Source organism: Poecile atricapillus, chromosome 1, assembly GCF_030490865.1.
Source record: "Poecile atricapillus isolate bPoeAtr1 chromosome 1, bPoeAtr1.hap1, whole genome shotgun sequence".
Classification (NCBI taxonomy): Eukaryota; Metazoa; Chordata; class Aves; order Passeriformes; family Paridae; genus Poecile; species Poecile atricapillus.
This window is the reverse complement of record NC_081249.1, coordinates 117,652,977-117,666,322: the sequence shown is the minus strand read 5'-3', so window position 1 is coordinate 117,666,322 and position 13,346 is coordinate 117,652,977. Positions and strand designations below refer to the sequence as shown.

At 47.8% G+C, this 13,346-nt stretch overlaps 1 long non-coding RNA gene across 1 annotated transcript; it reads right to left on the bottom strand.

The window, feature by feature from the left end:
• Positions 1–533: 533 nt before the first annotated feature.
• LOC131583281 (uncharacterized) lies at positions 534–5,943 on the bottom strand. The gene is made up of 3 exons (XR_009278476.1): positions 5,898–5,943; positions 5,166–5,256; positions 534–614 (listed from the first exon to the last, which is right to left on the bottom strand). It is a non-coding gene; the product is annotated as an uncharacterized LOC131583281 (long non-coding RNA).
• Between the last annotated feature and the right edge of the window lie 7,403 nt (positions 5,944–13,346).

Below are 13,346 nucleotides of genomic sequence, written 5' to 3'. Positions count from 1 at the left end.
GGCAAGTCTTTGGGGCTGTGATCCGGTTGGATCTTCCCGGAAATCACTCCACCGACATGAAATTGGGCCCTTTTGCTGCCTCCAAATAGTGGGCTTACCCATTTTTACCGGACTAAAGGTAATTAAGTTATGTTCGGATGCTGACTTCCCCAAGGATCGAATTGTCAATACTAGCTGCTTTGTTCTTCCTTCCACTGAGTCAAGCTCTCGACACCCAATTTGGATTTGGTCTCCCTTGTATGCTACCATGGAAGATTGATGCCATAATTTACTTGCGTATGGCTGATTGTTACGTAGGGCATATACCTCGAAATAGGGTCCCTTCGCTCCCCATTCCGGGTGGATACACTGGTGTGCGTGAGACCATGGATCTATCGGGTCAGAGTCTCGGGGAAGAACTATACTTATCGAGAGTCCAATGATCCGGGTTGAAAGGGCTTGAGGTGAAGTCAAGGTCATGATGTCCGTTCCTCTTGTTTACTCTCTGGAGCTTTCTTGACCCGCGAGTAATGAATCCACGTAGGTCGCTCCTTGATCCGGACCGCGGTGAAGGTAGTCAGCAGCACTTGGAAAGGTCCTTCCCACTTCTCTTGTAGGGGTTTTCCTAAAAGATTCTTAACATACACCCAATCACCGGGGTTAAACGGATGCAATTTACAATCAGGTTGTTTAGGTTGGTGCTCTATTACCACGGTAGCATTCTTATCCAATTGTTTCCCCACTGTAATTACATAATCATAAATGTACTGGTTACCGATTTGGCCTATGGCATCCCCGTTTACAACTTGCATAGCATAAGGTCTACCATACAGGATTTCGAATGGGCTTAGCTTCTCTTTTGACCTTGGTTTGACTCTCAGCCTCAGCAGAGCAATAGGCAAGGCTTGATACCATAATGCTTTGCTTATTGCTCTCACCACTTTCGCACAGAAGTGTGTACCCCTATCCGAGGAAATACTCTTCGGTACCCCAAACCGCGGAATGATTTCATTCAACAGTATTTCGGTCACTTCTCTTTCCTTGTTTGTCCTGCAAGGGAATGCTTCAGGCCACCCAGAAAATGTATCAGTCAATACCAACAAATATCGAAGCCCCCCTTTTCTTGGGAGCTCAGAAAAATCAATTTGCCATACTTCACCTGGGAATTTACCTCGACTTATGGCTCCTTGGTGTATCTTGGTTCCCGTATTCGGGTTATTTCTCAGGCACCGTTCGCACTGGGATGTTACGTGCTTTATAGTAGTAAATAATTTCGGTCCTGCTATCCTGGTTTGCAAATATTGGTAAAGCGGATCCAAACCCCAATGGGCCTTCTCATGTTCTGCTTTTACAAACTGCCACATCACATTTCCTGGTACTACTAACTGTCCTGTTTCCAATTGACCCTAACCATTTTCTAATATTTTGCCCTTATTTCTTTGAATCCATTTATGGTCTGATTCCTGGTAATCTGGCTTGATACTGATATCCAGGTCTCCTGGTATTAGGGCCATTATTCCCACTTCCCTAGACTTTGTGGCAGCCAATTTGGCCTCTGTATCTGCCTTTCTATTTCCTATTTCTGGAATAGTATTGCCTTTCAGATGTCCCTTACAATGCATTATGGCCACTTGAGCTGGGAGTTGGACCGCCTCTAGCAATCGCAGAACCTCTTCTGCATGTTTGACTGTTTTTCCTTGTGTAGTCAACAGTCCTCTTTCTTTCCAGATGGCCCCATGAGCATGTACAACAGAAAAGGCATATTTAGAGTCTGTCCATATATTGATTTGCATATTCTCTGCCAATTCCAGAGCTCGAGTCAGAGCTATCAGTTCTGCCTTCTGGGCTGAAGTTCCTGTGGGCAAGGGGTTCGACTCAATTACCCTTTCTGTAGTAGTGACCGCATAACCAGCCATTCTTACTCCTTGCTTCACGAAGCTGCTGCCATCTGAGAACCAGTTGTCCGCATCTTCGAACGGCTCTTCTTTGAGGTCCGGGCGACTGGAATAGACAGCTTCAATTGTCTCCAGGTAGTCGTGTTCGATGGGTTCTGCCGGGGCTCTTCCTTCTAGAAATGAAGCTGGGTTCACAATGTTAGTTACCTGAATGGTTACGTCATCTGATTCAGCCAGAACGGCCTGGTATTTTAGGAATCTGGAAGGCGACAACCAATGGTTGCCTTTCTGTTCCAGCACAGCTGACACGGTGTGGGATACTAGTACAGTCACCTTTTGGCCCAGCGTGAGCTTCCTGGCCTCTTCTATGTTAATTATCACTGCGGCCACTGCCCTCAGACAGCCTGGCCATCCTTTGCTTACTTCATCCAATCGCTTAGAGAAGTAGGCCACAGCTCTCTTGTGTGGTCCCAGCTGCTGTGCTAGGACTCCTAAGGCCATCCCTTGTCGTTCGTGGGAGAACAGCCAGAATGGTTTTGATACGTCTGGGAGACCTAAGGCTGGTGCTCTCATTAGTTCCATCTTCAGCTTCTTGAAGGCTTCTTCTGCCTCGGGAGTCCAAACTAGGATGCTCTTAGCCTCCTTCAACAAATCATACAGTGGTTTAGCGAGTATCCCGTACTGGTAGATCCATAACCGACACCAACCTGTCATCCCCAAAAAGGCGCGCAGATCTCTCACCGTCTCTGGTTTGGGCATCTGGCAGATGGCCTCTTTCCTAGCTGCTCCCAGGGATCGCTGTCCTCTGGAGACTTCGTATCCCAGGTACACCACTTGTGTCTGTACCAGCTGTGCTTTCTGTCGAGAGACTCGATATCCATTTAAACCCAGGAAATTCAGCAAGGAAATGGTCCATTCAATGCATTCTTCCTCTGTCACTGTTGCTATTAGGAGGTCGTCTACGTACTGCAGAAGGGTGCCATCTCCCAGCGGCCTTTCCCACTGTTCTAGTTCCTTGGCTAACTGATTCCCAAAAATCGTAGGGGAATTGCACCACCCTTGGGGCAACACTGTCCAGGTGAGTTGGGTCTTTCTTCCACTATCTACAGATTCCCACTCAAAGGCAAAAATCTTTTGACTCTCGAGAGCTAAGGGGAGGCAAAAGAACGCGTCTTTTAAATCTAATACGGTGAACCAGGCCAAATTCTCCTTCAGTCTGGTCAAAAGCGTGTATGGGTTAGCAACTACCGGATGCAATGCCTTAGTTATTTCATTTACTGCTCTCAGATCCTGGACTAACCTATAGGTTCCATTAGGTTTCTTGACTGGCAGGATTGGTGTATTAAAATCTGATTCGCATTCTACCAATAACCCCAGTTCCATAAACCTCCTGATTGTGGGCTCAATCCCTTTCCTATCTTCTATCCTCAGAGGGTATTGTTTCTTTCTCACCGGTTTTGTCCCAGCTTTAAGTTCAACGACAATCGGTGCTGTTTGCTTTGATTTTCCAGGTATATCAGTAGCCCACACCAATGGATACGTCTTGCTCAGGATTTGCTCGAAATTGTGGCTTTCAGGTTTAGGCTCTACACAACTGATCGTTAGGCTTAGAGCTGTAATCAGTTGTTCTTCATTTACTTGAAACTCCAATTGGTCTTTGTTAAACTTTATTACGGCCCCCAAGTTCTCCAATAAGTCTCTCCCTAGTAGGGGTTTTGGTGAATTTGGTAAATACAGGAACTGATGAATTCCCATTTGCTTCCCAATTTTGTATTTAATGGGTTTCAAAAGTAAGCCTTTTCTGGTTGGCCTGTTGCTCCCACAACTTGCACAAATTCATCACTTTTAGGTACAAATTCTTGATTTAAAACCGAAAAGGTTGCTCCCGTATCAATCAAAAAGTCTAATTCCTTTTTACCCTCCCCTAGCTCTATACTGCACTAGCCGTTGATAGTGTTCCGCGTTGCCCGGGTCCCACTCTGGTTTACTGCTGGGAAAATTATCTTCTAGTCTCCCCGATAATAGTTGGGCATGTCGCCTCCCCGTTTCCAATACGAGTTCCCTTTCCGTATCTGTCAACTCTGACAACATCACTTCTATATCCTCCCAATCAATATCTAAGTTCTTTGCCATTAGTTCAAACCTCTTTGCTACTCCCTCTGGATTCCTCCTGAAGTTCCTTGCCTCATCCCTCCAATTGTTCAAATCACTCGTCGAGAATGGCACCTTTACTCTAGTCTTTTCCCCTACTATTGGCATAACTTGTCGGAGAGGAGCTATCGTGCGATTCCCTTTCTCCCCTTGCTTTGCTTCCCCCCGTGCCACAGATCTGGTGTAATACGAGTGACTGGTCCCCTCCCCGGGATTTTCTTCCTGTGCCTCAATGCTCTCCCTATTCTTTCTCTTCTCTTTCTTCTTTCCCCCTTCTTGCTCTTCATTTTCCTCTCCTATCTCTATCACACAATCCATCCGATTCTCATCCTGCGTCTGTCGCCTCTTTTGTATCTGCCAGCTCTTATCCTGTCCCGGGCTGCGGTTCCTCTCATCCTCTGCTCCCCCTCCACTTCTCTTATCCTCTATCTGAATTACTATGTTCAGTTTCTGTGAGTTACTCTCTGCCTCCCTTTCGCATGCCTCATTATCATTCTTCTTGCTGTATCTCAATTTAGGGACGTCGCCTCCCGGTGAATTGCTTTTATCCCCAGTCCTTGGTGCAGTGGTTTCCATTCTACAGACGCCTCCATTTCTGGAGGTGTTGCTATCTCCATATGGACTGAGCTCGGGTATGCTACGTGCCTCCCTTCGGCTCTCTGCTTCTGACCCACTGCCTTCCTCCCCCTCAACCTCCAGTGTGGGTGGGCTGTCAGCATTCATGTAGCTCCCTGACCCCTGTGGACTATCTAGTCCCTGAGGGCTGTTTTTTCTCCCGTCAATCTCTGATTTTAATGGGCTGCCCTCCTTCCAACCCCGGACTCCCTCCCAGGTCCTTCCAATGCTTTAGGATGCACCCTAAGGGGGTTTTCATATTTACGTCCTTACTCTGTTGACCTCCCATGACTATCCCCTGTATCTGCGTTTTCTGTTAACCGAAACAGTCCCTCTCTCGCAACCACGATATGCTGATATATTTTAACACTTCATGCACATCATCTCAATCGCTTCGTCCGTTTCCGACCTGGCTTCTCGCGAAGAACAGGAAATGCGGAGCAGGACTCCCTCTCGCTTCGCAGCTACGCTGCGTCTCACTCACCCTCACATACAACACACACTTATAAAATAAAATTGTTTTACCAGGTTTGGTCATAAAAAAAGTCGCCCTCAAACTGTGAAGTACCGGCTTCCCAAATTCAAGGCACGTAGACAGCACAATGCGCGTTTCAATCTATTACATAAAGAGTGACAAGATGTCTCCTATAAAACTTTGCAACAAACACATAAAACGAACACACAAAACACATACAAACACCAATGGTACCAAAACCTATGATGTCCGAGATATCGAACACAAATGGTACCAATTAGGGACAAACACCAATAGTACCAAAACCTATGATGTCCGAGATATCGAACACAAATGGTACCAATTAGGGACAAACACCAATAGTACCAAAACCTATGATGTCCGAGATATCGAACACAAATGGTACCAATTAGGGACAAACACCAATAGTACCAAAACCTATGATGTCCGAGATATCGAACACAAATGGTACCAATTAGGGACAAACACCAATAGTACCAAAACCTATGATGTCCGAGATATCGAACACAAATGGTACCAATTAGGGACAAACACCAATAGTACCAAAACCTATGATGTCCGAGATATCGAACACAAATGGTACCAATTAGGGACAAACACCAATAGTACCAAAACCTATGATGTCCGAGATATCGAACACAAATGGTACCAATTAGGGATTTTTACCAGGGCGTCCCCTGGTTTACCCTTCGGTGGTCACGTCTGACCCCCGTGTCCCAATAAAGCGCTTTAAACCAAAACCAATAAACAATTAAAAATACCTCTTAATTGGAGCAGGAGATGCAGGGAATCCTTCCTCTGCCGAAGAGCGCTGGTCCGGGAGGGGAGTCTCTTCTGACAAAAATCCGTCAGGGGCCCCAGAGGGTCCCGGCCCCGGACCGGCTCTTCGGAGGGAACCCCTCAAAGTCTGAGTCTCCTGTTTCGTCCCATCTGGGTCGCCAGAACTGATGCCGAATTTTGCCCCAACAGGCGATAAATAACTGTCTAAGAGACGCAGTTTAAGTCAGATAGACAGGAGGTATTTTATTAGCAACGTGCACGTTGGGGAAATCTCTAAAGGGAGTTTTCCAAAGTCTTACAACAAAAGCATGCCTTTTATACAGTTTAGGTTTGGAATTACATCATATCAATGCATATTCATATGGGGCGTGCCGTAGGCGGAGCGTGGGCGGAAACTTCTATTTGGAGGATCTTTTCGGGGGTCGTTCCGGTCGGCCTTCATCGTGGGCGAGGGTCTCCGAGGAGTCTTCCTCCTTAAACTTTTGAACTTCTTTCCAAATTTGGTCCTTTCCCGGTGTAGTTGGCCGAGTTCCCAACCTCCTAGGGCCAACTTATCATATTGACATTAGGCATGCTTTAGCTTCGGCTTAAATTACGCTTAGTCCGGTGATTTTTTTATCCTTCTCTTTCCCTCCTGTCGTTGTGTTTATTACTTCCAGATGTTCCCTTCATATTCTATGTTTTAACCCATTATTTCTCGAAGGCTATCTATTTTATGGCTTCAGTGGTGTCACAGAGAGGTGTCAATTGGACTTGTCAGTGCAGTGATCTCCCAGAGAGAGGAAAACTGAGGCTGTCACTGCTGTGGCCTATAGGAGGGGATGAATTCCCACTTGTCTTTGATGTTATGTCATGAAGAGGAGAAACCTGGCACTGTCACCGCTGGGGTGTGTCAGATAGGTGTAAGTTGGGCTTGTTCCATCTGTGGTGTGACAGAAAGGGTGAAATTTGGTCTGTCAGTGCTGTGATGTCTTCAAGGGTGGAAACTGGGGTTCTTTCACTGCTGTGATGTCCCAGAGAGGCGTAGATTGGGGTGTCCCACTGCTGTGATGTCCCAGAGAGAGGAAAACAGGGGCTATCACAGCTGTGGAGTCTGAGAGAACGTTCCACAGGTGTTCTGACTTGTCTGTTGCCACAGAGGGGATGCAGTTGGGGATATCATGGCTATGGTATCAGAGAGAGGTTTGAATTGGTTCTGTCTCTGCTGTGATGTCACAGAGAAGAGAATAATGAGTCTGTCACCACTGTGGTGTCGCAGAGAGGTGTAAATTGGATTTGTCACTGACTGCAGTGATGTCAGAGAGAGGTGAAACTGGGTCACTCATTTTTGTGATGTCACAGAGAGGAAGAAACTGAGGCTGCCACCACTTTGGTGTCATCAACAGATGTAAGTTGGGCCTGTCACTGCTCTGATGTCACAAATGGAGGAAAAGTGGATCAGTCAGTGCTGCGGTGTTACAGAGGGGATGAATTTGAGGCTGTTATGACTGTGATGTCCCAGAGAGGGGAATATTGCCTCTGACACCACTGTGGTGTCACAGAGAGGCGTAAATTCGAGTTGTCAGTGCAGTGATGTGATAGAGAGGGGAAAATGGGTCCCCGATTGGTGTGATGTCACAGAGAGGAAAAAACTGAGACTGCCTCTGCACTGGTGTCACAGAGAGGCATCAATTGGGCCTGTCACTTCTGTGATGTCACAAAGAGGGGAAAAGTGAGTCTGTCACTGCTGTGGTGTCCCAGAGAGGGGAAAAGTGGAGTGATCACTGTTGTGCAGTCCCAGAGAAAGTTGCACAGGTGCTATGACTTGTCTGTTGCCACAAAGGGGATGGAATTGGGGTTGTTAGGGCTGTGGTATGACAGAGAGTTTTAAAATGGTTCTGATGTGATGTCCCAGAGAGGGGAATAATGGGTCTTTCAGCGCCGTGGTGTCACAGAGAGGTGTCAATTGGACTTGTCACTGACTGCAGTGATGTCAGAGAGAGGTGAAACTGGGTCACTCATTTTTGTGATGTCACAGAGAGGAAGAAACTGAGGCTGCCACCACTTTGGTGTCATCAACAGATGTAAGTTGGGCCTGTCACTGCTCTGATGTCACAAATGGAGGAAAAGTGGATCAGTCAGTGCTGCGGTGTTAGAGAGGGGATGAATTTGAGACTGTCATGACTGTGATGTCCCAGAGAGGGGAATATTGCCTCTGTCACCACTGTGGTGTCACAGAGAGGCGTAAATTCGACTTGTCAGTGCAGTGATGTGATAGAGAGGGGAAAATGGGTCCCTGATTGGTGTGATGTCACAGAGAGGAAAAAACTGAGACTGCCTCTGCACTGGTGTCACAGAGAGGCATCAATTGGGCCTGTCACTTCTGTGATGTCACAAAGAGGGGAAAAGTGAGTCTGTCACTGCTGTGGTGTCCCAGAGAGGGGAAAAGTGGAGTGATCACTGTTGTGCAGTCCCAGAGAAAGTTGCACAGGTGCTATGACTTGTCTGTTGCCACAAAGGGGATGGAATTGGGGTTGTTAGGGCTGTGGTATGACAGAGAGTTTTAAATTGGTTCTGATGTGATGTCCCAGAGAAGGGAATAATGGGTCTTTCAGCGCCGTGGTGTCACAGAGAGGTGTCAATTGGACTTGTCACTGACTGCAGTGATGTCAGAGAGAGGTGAAACTGGGTCACTCATTTTTGTGATGTCACAGAGAGGAAGAAACTGAGGCTGCCACCACTTTGGTGTCATCAACAGATGTAAGTTGGGCCTGTCACTGCTCTGATGTCACAAATGGAGGAAAAGTGGATCAGTCAGTGCTGCGGTGTTACAGAGGGGATGAATTTGAGGCTGTCATGACTGTGATGTCCCAGAGAGGGGAATAATGCCTCTGTCACCACTGTGGTGTCACAGAGAGGCGTAAATGAGAGTTGTCAGTGCAGTGATGTGATAGAGAGGGGAAAATGGGTCCCTGATTGGTGTGATGTCAGAGAGAGGAAAAAACTGAGACTGCCTCTGCACTGGTGTCACAGAGAGGCATCAATTGGGCCTGTCACTTCTGTGATGTCACAAAGAGGGGAAAAGAGAGTCTGTCACTGCTGTGGTGTCCCAGAGAGGGGAAAAGTGGAGTGATCGCTGTTGTGCAGTCCCAGAGAAAGTTGCACAGGTGCTATGACTTGTCTGTTGCCACAAAGGGGATGGAATTGGGGTTGTTAGGGCTGTGGTATGACAGAGAGTTTTAAATTGGTTCTGATGTGATGTCCCAGAGAGGGGAATAATGGGTCTTTCAGCGCCGTGGTGTCACAGAGAGGTGTCAATTGGACTTGTCAGTGCAGTGATCTCCCAGAGAGAGGAAAACTGAGGCTGTCACTGCTGTGGCCTATAGGAGGGGATGAATTCCCACTTGTCTTTGATGTTATGTCATGAAGAGGAGAAACCTGGCACTGTCACCGCTGGGGTGTGTCAGATAGGTGTAAGTTGGGCTTGTTCCATCTGTGGTGTGACAGAAAGGGTGAAATTTGGTCTGTCAGTGCTGTGATGTCTTCAAGGGTGGAAACTGGGGTTCTTTCACTGCTGTGATGTCCCAGAGAGGCGTAGATTGGGGTGTCCCACTGCTGTGATGTCCCAGAGAGAGGAAAACAGGGGCTATCACAGCTGTGGAGTCTGAGAGAACGTTCCACAGGTGTTCTGACTTGTCTGTTGCCACAGAGGGGATGCAGTTGGGGATATCATGGCTATGGTATCAGAGAGAGGTTTGAATTGGTTCTGTCTCTGCTGTGATGTCACAGAGAAGAGAATAATGAGTCTGTCACCACTGTGGTGTCGCAGAGAGGTGTAAATTGGATTTGTCACTGACTGCAGTGATGTCAGAGAGAGGTGAAACTGGGTCACTCATTTTTGTGATGTCACAGAGAGGAAGAAACTGAGGCTGCCACCACTTTGGTGTCATCAACAGATGTAAGTTGGGCCTGTCACTGCTCTGATGTCACAAATGGAGGAAAAGTGGATCAGTCAGTGCTGCGGTGTTACAGAGGGGATGAATTTGAGGCTGTTATGACTGTGATGTCCCAGAGAGGGGAATATTGCCTCTGACACCACTGTGGTGTCACAGAGAGGCGTAAATTCGAGTTGTCAGTGCAGTGATGTGATAGAGAGGGGAAAATGGGTCCCCGATTGGTGTGATGTCACAGAGAGGAAAAAACTGAGACTGCCTCTGCACTGGTGTCACAGAGAGGCATCAATTGGGCCTGTCACTTCTGTGATGTCACAAAGAGGGGAAAAGTGAGTCTGTCACTGCTGTGGTGTCCCAGAGAGGGGAAAAGTGGAGTGATCACTGTTGTGCAGTCCCAGAGAAAGTTGCACAGGTGCTATGACTTGTCTGTTGCCACAAAGGGGATGGAATTGGGGTTGTTAGGGCTGTGGTATGACAGAGAGTTTTAAAATGGTTCTGATGTGATGTCCCAGAGAGGGGAATAATGGGTCTTTCAGCGCCGTGGTGTCACAGAGAGGTGTCAATTGGACTTGTCACTGACTGCAGTGATGTCAGAGAGAGGTGAAACTGGGTCACTCATTTTTGTGATGTCACAGAGAGGAAGAAACTGAGGCTGCCACCACTTTGGTGTCATCAACAGATGTAAGTTGGGCCTGTCACTGCTCTGATGTCACAAATGGAGGAAAAGTGGATCAGTCAGTGCTGCGGTGTTAGAGAGGGGATGAATTTGAGACTGTCATGACTGTGATGTCCCAGAGAGGGGAATATTGCCTCTGTCACCACTGTGGTGTCACAGAGAGGCGTAAATTCGACTTGTCAGTGCAGTGATGTGATAGAGAGGGGAAAATGGGTCCCTGATTGGTGTGATGTCACAGAGAGGAAAAAACTGAGACTGCCTCTGCACTGGTGTCACAGAGAGGCATCAATTGGGCCTGTCACTTCTGTGATGTCACAAAGAGGGGAAAAGTGAGTCTGTCACTGCTGTGGTGTCCCAGAGAGGGGAAAAGTGGAGTGATCACTGTTGTGCAGTCCCAGAGAAAGTTGCACAGGTGCTATGACTTGTCTGTTGCCACAAAGGGGATGGAATTGGGGTTGTTAGGGCTGTGGTATGACAGAGAGTTTTAAATTGGTTCTGATGTGATGTCCCAGAGAAGGGAATAATGGGTCTTTCAGCGCCGTGGTGTCACAGAGAGGTGTCAATTGGACTTGTCACTGACTGCAGTGATGTCAGAGAGAGGTGAAACTGGGTCACTCATTTTTGTGATGTCACAGAGAGGAAGAAACTGAGGCTGCCACCACTTTGGTGTCATCAACAGATGTAAGTTGGGCCTGTCACTGCTCTGATGTCACAAATGGAGGAAAAGTGGATCAGTCAGTGCTGCGGTGTTACAGAGGGGATGAATTTGAGGCTGTCATGACTGTGATGTCCCAGAGAGGGGAATAATGCCTCTGTCACCACTGTGGTGTCACAGAGAGGCGTAAATGAGAGTTGTCAGTGCAGTGATGTGATAGAGAGGGGAAAATGGGTCCCTGATTGGTGTGATGTCAGAGAGAGGAAAAAACTGAGACTGCCTCTGCACTGGTGTCACAGAGAGGCATCAATTGGGCCTGTCACTTCTGTGATGTCACAAAGAGGGGAAAAGAGAGTCTGTCACTGCTGTGGTGTCCCAGAGAGGGGAAAAGTGGAGTGATCGCTGTTGTGCAGTCCCAGAGAAAGTTGCACAGGTGCTATGACTTGTCTGTTGCCACAAAGGGGATGGAATTGGGGTTGTTAGGGCTGTGGTATGACAGAGAGTTTTAAATTGGTTCTGATGTGATGTCCCAGAGAGGGGAATAATGGGTCTTTCAGCGCCGTGGTGTCACAGAGAGGTGTCAATTGGACTTGTCAGTGCAGTGATCTCCCAGAGAGAGGAAAACTGAGGCTGTCACTGCTGTGGCCTATAGGAGGGGATGAATTCCCACTTGTCTTTGATGTTATGTCACGGAGAGGAGAAACCTGGCACTGTCACCGCTGGGGTGTGTCAGATAGGTGTAAGTTGGGCTTGTTCCATCTGTGGTGTGACAGAAAGGGTGAAATTTGGTCTGTCAGTGCTGTGATGTCTTCAAGGGTGGAAACTGGGTCTTTCACTGCTGTGATGTCCCAGAGAGGCGTAGATTGGGGTGTCCCACTGCTGTGATGTCCCAGAGAGAGGAAAACAGGGGCTATCACAGCTGTGGAGTCTGAGAGAACGTTCCACAGGTGTTCTGACTTGTCTGTTGCCACAGAGGGGATGCAGTTGGGGATATCATGGCTATGGTATCAGAGAGAGGTTTGAATTGGTTCTGTCTCTGCTGTGATGTCACAGAGAAGAGAATAATGAGTCTGTCACCACTGTGGTGTCGCAGAGAGGTGTAAATTGGATTTGTCACTGACTGCAGTGATGTCAGAGAGAGGTGAAACTGGGTCACTCATTTTTGTGATGTCACAGAGAGGAAGAAACTGAGGCTGCCACCACTTTGGTGTCATCAACAGATGTAAGTTGGGCCTGTCACTGCTCTGATGTCACAAATGGAGGAAAAGTGGATCAGTCAGTGCTGCGGTGTTAGAGAGGGGATGAATTTGAGGCTGTCATGACTGTGATGTCCCAGAGAGGGGAATAATGCCTCTGTCAGCACTGTGGTGTCACAGAGAGGCGTAAATGAGAGTTGTCAGTGCAGTGATGTGATAGAGAGGGGAAAATGGGTCCCCGATTGGTGTGATGTCACAGAGATAAAAAAACTGAGACTGCCTCTGCACTGGTGTCACAGAGAGGCATCAATTGGGCCTGTCACTTCTGTGATGTCACAAAGAGGGGAAAAGTGAGTCTGTCACTGCTGTGGTGTCCCAGAGAGGGGAAAAGTGGAGTGATCACTGTTGTGCAGTCCCAGAGAAAGTTGCACAGGTGCTATGACTTGTCTGTTGCCACAAAGGGGATGGAATTGGGGTTGTTAGGGCTGTGGTATGACAGAGAGTTTTAAATTGGTTCTGATGTGATGTCCCAGAGAGGGGAATAATGGGTCTTTCAGCGCCGTGGTGTCACAGAGAGGTGTCAATTGGACTTGTCAGTGCAGTGATCTCCCAGAGAGAGGAAAACTGAGGCTGTCACTGCTGTGGCCTATAGGAGGGGATGAATTCCCACTTGTCTTTGATGTTATGTCATGAAGAGGAGAAACCTGGCACTGTCACCGCTGGGGTGTGTCAGATAGGTGTAAGTTGGGCTTGTTCCATCTGTGGTGTGACAGAAAGGGTGAAATTTGGTCTGTCAGTGCTGTGATGTCTTCAAGGGTGGAAACTGGGGTTCTTTCACTGCTGTGATGTCCCAGAGAGGCGTAGATTGGGGTGTCCCACTGCTGTGATGTCCCAGAGAGAGGAAAACAGGGGCTATCACAGCTGTGGAGTCTGAGAGAACGTTCCACAGGTGTTCTGACTTGTCTGTTGCC